Raw genomic sequence first — 5,456 nt, 5'->3', positions numbered from 1 at the left:
TACTTTTCTGAACCTTTTCAGCCTCTTTTACAAACTTAGCACTTTCTGTGCCTCTTTTAGTCTTTTCGAGAAGAAAGAGACTTGAGAGAGGGTTTTTTTTTTTTTGGCAGTAAAGCTCCTTCTCCTGTACCCCCTCCCCCGCCTCTCCCCACCCCCCAGTCCCACCGCCACCCCCTCCAAAAGCACACGCATTGACCCTCCTCCCACTGAATGGGGCTTTGTGCAGGGAATTTCCGGAACATAGCCCAGTGCCCAGGCCTCTGTGAGGAGAGGAGGGGCCCAGCCGGGCAAGGAGACCCTTAAGCCCACCCCATTACCACGGTCACTGTTTGCCCTGGATTCTCTAAAAGGCCTATTGTTGCCGGTTGCCAGGTATTCCATAGCAACACTTAAGCCAAGCTGCCTACCCTATTTAGGCCCAAAACTTTTCAATGGCCTCCAAAACCCGTGCTTGTCAGCGCCGCAGACCGCTCCTCAAACAGCCTCAGAGGGGAGGGCGAAGCCAAACCATCCCCCAGCCGTCTCTGCCTTTCAAATATCCGTGTTTGAGGCTGCTTGGGGGCTCCTTGTCATTTGCCTAGGATCAGCAGGCCAAACAATCGCAATTAAAATTTCTCTCTCCCCCGACCCTGGCATCTCCCCCTCTCTCTGCCCCCCGGCCCAGTTGCAGACCTCTCTCTAACTTAATATTCAGCTGGGACTGGGTTTCATCATTTTCTGCAAGGGCCTCCTGACTTTCCTTGTCAACCATCTCAAAGGAAATTGCTTTATTATTTTAGGAGAGTTTGGGTGCACTTCCATGCACGGTTTATGCTCCTTCTCATCTCTGGTGAAGAGGAAGATAATAGAATCAGAGTCTATGTTCTAGAAGGAATCTTAATCATGGTCCCAGATGAGGGTCTGGAGGCCCAGATCCAGGAAGAGACTGGCTTGTGTCACAAGTTATTTAGAGGTGGGGGTCCAGAGCCCCAGGTCCCTGACCTCCAATCCCATGCTTATGCTCACTAGGAAGCTCCAATGTAACATGAGGAGGAGATGGCAGAGTGAGGAAAAAGTACTCTGTGCATCTCAAAAATGAAAATGGGAGGAAGGCAGGTTCCACATTCAGAGGAATGCATGAACCAGCCCTTCTTGCTCCTTCCTTTCCAGGTGAAATGTGAATTTGCCCCCAGCCCAGTTAAAAGCAAGCAACCCTGGAGATGTCAGTTCAGTTCAGTTTTCAGTTCAGTTCAGTTCAGTCGCTCAGTAGTGTCCAACTCTTTTCGACCCCAAGGACTGCAGCACACCAAGCTTCCCTGTCAATCACCCAACTCCCAGAGCTTACTCAAACTCAGGCTCATTGAGTTGGTGATGCCATCCAACCATCTCATCCTCTGTTATCCTCTTCTCTTCCTGCCTTCAATCTTTCCCAGCATCAGGGTCTTTTCCAATGAGTCAATTCTTTGCATCAGGTGGCCAAAGTATTGGAGTTTCAGCTTCAGCATCAGTCCTTCCAGTGAATATTCAGGACTGATTTCCTTTAGTATTGGCTGGTTGGATCTCTTTGCAGTCTAAGCTTTACCTGCTACCTTACTTTCCTCCCACTGGAGATTTATGGCATCTCTCACAGGTCCTGAATTAGATGAGGCTCAACTTAGCATTCTAGAACATTCAGCTGCTCCACCCCCACCAACCCCACACTCATCGTTTGACAGAAATCATCAACTAATTTGCCCAGAGTCACAGAGCACTTAGCATAAAACCAAGCTCTGTCCCACAGCCTGCATGGCCCTGCATGATCTGGACTGGCCCATCTCCTGTCCACCTATTGTATTTATTACCATCATAATTATTGTTTATAGATATTTGGATCTTATTTCTTATTTGCTCCATTCTCAAACATAACCTCAATTAGAACTCTACATCTTGTTTATCTTGTACCCCCAGAGCTTAGCATAGTGTCTGAAACATAGAAGGTACTCAATGAATATCTGAATAAATAAATGAAGATATTTGCTCATTGGTGGTAAATAGGAAAGTTAGAACTCAAGTCTTCTAATTCACAATGCAACATCCTTTTTCCTGAGGGCATTGTAAAATGAGAAAAGGAATAGTGTTTATGTGTTTTTAAGTCCTTCCTTATAACCCGGTGTTTCCCAAACTTTAAAAAAATTATTATTACTGCTCCACTAAATGAGCTTTAAAGATTGTCTTTACCTCATTGTCTCCTATGAAATTATCAGAGATATGTTCTATATCTAATAATGTACTGTGGTCCTTTAAAGGGCTGTAAGTCAGTGTAATGTTTAAGATTTCCCCACCCTAAGGACCAATTTTTGCCTCTTTCAGAGTGATGTCACCTCCCTTGAGAATTCATGTGATAACCAACAACAGTCACTTGCAGTAAAAGCCTACAGATTTCTGACGGTGCTATAAAACCAGTGAATTAATTCTGTGCCTGATGAAAATGGAGGAGGATTGTCTCAGAGCTTAGGTGTGGAAGAATTCTAACCATTGAAAGTGACAAGAATGGGCAGAAAGGATGGTGGATGTGTTAACTTTGGGCTTCCAGCCCAGCCCTCATATTACATACTTCACAAAAGTTTCTAAAAAGATCTTTAGAAAAACCTTTTCAGCTTAGGTAAATGTGGTGTTAAACCACTAATCGTTAACCCCTTTCCTCTTCTTATTCAGCTCTTAATCAGATTATACAAAAGCTTTCAGACATTCTTGGTTTCCAGTGCCAGTGTGTGAGGATAAAGTAGATTTTCTAAACTACTGCCTCAGAAGTCAAAATTTTTAAACTTTTACTGCTGGGTGTAGGTCCACAAAATAAATTCTTCATTAAGAAAAAATGTCAGCACTGGGAGCACCTGTGCAAGTTCAGTCTTCCACACAGACAAATGGGTTCAGCCATGAAGCCTGTAAGGAAGTCATTGCTCTTCCGAATTGCTCTCTTCCAGGCTCAGTGTGGTGGTCAGCATGGCCTGTGGAAATCAAGGAGAAGTTGCCCGTCAGAAATATGTAAAGAAATCCCAGAAAATTAGTAAGGGGAAAAGGAAAAGCAGGTAGTTTGATTACCTCTCAGAGGAAACAGAAGGAATCTGAAATCATACAACAAAAGCAGAAGGCAGCCAATGAAAAGAAGGCTATGCAGAGAAGAGAAAAACGATAACTATTTAGAAAATCTGGGTGCTACTGCTAATTAGGTGTATCATAAGTTCTATGATGAAGATTTTGTAGAATGAATAGCCATACATGTGTTATATCCTTGTGAAACTATTTTAAACTTAAAAAACAAAAAAACAGCGCTGCCTCTTGGAAGCACCTGTAGATTAAGAGCTGACATATCTATATGCTTCCCTGATAGCTCAGTTGGTAAAGAATCTGCCTGCAATGTGGGAGACCTGGGTTCGATCCCTCAGTTGGGAAGATCTCCTGGAGAAGGGAAAGGCTACCCACTTCAGTATTCTGGCCTGGAGAATTCCATGGATTGTATAGTCCATGGGGTCGCAAAGAGTTGGACATGACTAAGTGACTTTCATTTTCACTATCTATATACAGTATGCTCATTTATGCATTCATGAATTCACCAAGTATTCACTGAATCCTTCTTATGTCCCAAGCGGTGTGCTAGAAGCTACACAGATATATTATTTTCACAGCATTTTATATGAGTACCAGGTACTAGGGAGCTTCCCAGGTGTCTCAGTGGTAAAGAATCCATGTGCCAATGCAGGAGAAGCAGGAGATTCAGGTTCAATCTCTGGGTCGGGAAGATCTCCTGGAGGAGGGCATGGCAACCCACTCCAGTATTCTTGCCTGGAGAATCCCATGGACAGAGGAGACTGGTGGGCTATAGTTCATAGGGTTGCAATGGGTCCGACATGACTGAGTGCCTGTGCACACGTACATGCATGGACTAGGTTCTAGAGAATGGAATATACTCTTTGTACATTCATGATTAAAGGAATGATTATTACTTGGCCTTGCTGATACATATTATCTAAGCATGGAGTTCTTGATGATGCTACACGAACTCCATAATCTCCTTAATAGAAAAGTTAGAAGTCTATCCTCAGTATAGTGGACATCTGCTTTGTTGCCTGCCCAGCACCCTTCCTTTCCTTCTTGTCATTATAGCAACCTCCTCTTCTTAGGGGAAATAGCTCTCTTATTCCATGTGGTCCTGCAATTATTGCAATTCCGAGTACCCTTCTGTTCACCTGGATGGGAAGACAGATATCCTAGGCACAGACAATCCCTGGCCAATTCATTGCACCGGAGATGGAGAACTTAGCACCAGAGAAACAGAGAACAGCCTTCCTGTGAGTGCTTCCACCTTTTTAGAGATCCAAGTGACACCTCTGGAACCCAGGTTTCCACTTCTACTCAGGGGTCTGAGGGAAGGAAGAATGAATTTTAGAAGTTGAAGGTCCCTAAGACTCTTGAAAGCCACTGTTACTCACTGCTACCACATTGAGAAACAATGAAAGCAGAGGGCAAGTCAGCCTGAATTCTGAAAGGAAGGTCAAGGACCACATTTCTGAATATCAAGTCTAGAGTTGGATCTGAGAGTCAAGTTAGGAGTTTGGGGTTGATTGGAGAAGGTCTGGAGAGCTAATATATCAGGAACTGGCAAAAAAGGTCCTGGATGATCGAATCATACCCAATTTGGTGCCTTTGCTCATTTTATAGGTCAACAAAAGGTAAATCCAGTGACTAGGAGATCCTGATGCTGGGAAAGATTGAGGGCAGGAGGAGAAGGGGTGGCAGAAGATGAGATGGTTGGATGGCATCGCTGACTCAATGGACACAAGTTTGAGCAAACTCCAGGAGATAGTGAAGGACTGAGAAGCCTGGCATGCTGCAGTCCGTGGGGTCACAAAGAGTCAGACATGACTTAGCGACTAAACAACATCAACAGGAGGCTTAGAGGGTCTGAGGAAAGATTGTCAAAGAGTTTTAATTCTTTCTTTTAGAAATTTCTTGACTCATTTTTTTTTTCTGAGAAACGCTTATTGTCCAGGTATTTCTTTCTCTTTCTGCCATTGATGTGCCCCAGATATTTGCATTCAGCCCTTCTATTTCCTCATTCTATTGCCTTTTTCTCATCTACCCCTGTGGTAGGTTGAAGAATCTCCCTCCAAAGTTGCTCACATTCTAATCCCTAGAACCCGTGAACGTGTGTCTTTCTGTAAAAAGGGGATTTTTCAGATATGCTTAAGTTAATGTCTTGGTATGAGAGAATTACTCTGAACTGTCTAAATCAGAAGGGGAACCAGGATGCAACAACAAAAGCAGAGAAAGCAGACGTTGGGTGATGGACTTTGAAGATAGATAAAGGGGCCATAAGCCAAGGAATGGAGGCAGCTTATAGAAGCTTGAAGGGATAAGGAAACAAAACCTCCCGCTAAAGCCTCCAGAAAGAAGGCAGCTCTGCTGACATCTTGATTTTAGCTTTGAAAGACTCATTT

At 43.8% G+C, this 5,456-nt stretch overlaps 1 pseudogene; it reads left to right on the top strand.

Moving 5' to 3' along the window:
• Positions 1–2,961: 2,961 nt before the first annotated feature.
• On the top strand, positions 2,962–3,280 carry LOC101906016 (small EDRK-rich factor 1-like; annotated as a pseudogene).
• The last annotated feature ends 2,176 nt before the right edge of the window (positions 3,281–5,456 follow it).

This window comes from Bos taurus, chromosome 5 (genome assembly GCF_002263795.3).
Source record: "Bos taurus isolate L1 Dominette 01449 registration number 42190680 breed Hereford chromosome 5, ARS-UCD2.0, whole genome shotgun sequence".
In the NCBI taxonomy this organism is placed as follows: domain Eukaryota; kingdom Metazoa; phylum Chordata; class Mammalia; order Artiodactyla; family Bovidae; genus Bos; species Bos taurus.
The sequence above is the reverse complement of the archived record's forward strand: the minus strand, read 5'-3'. Positions and strand labels throughout refer to the sequence as shown.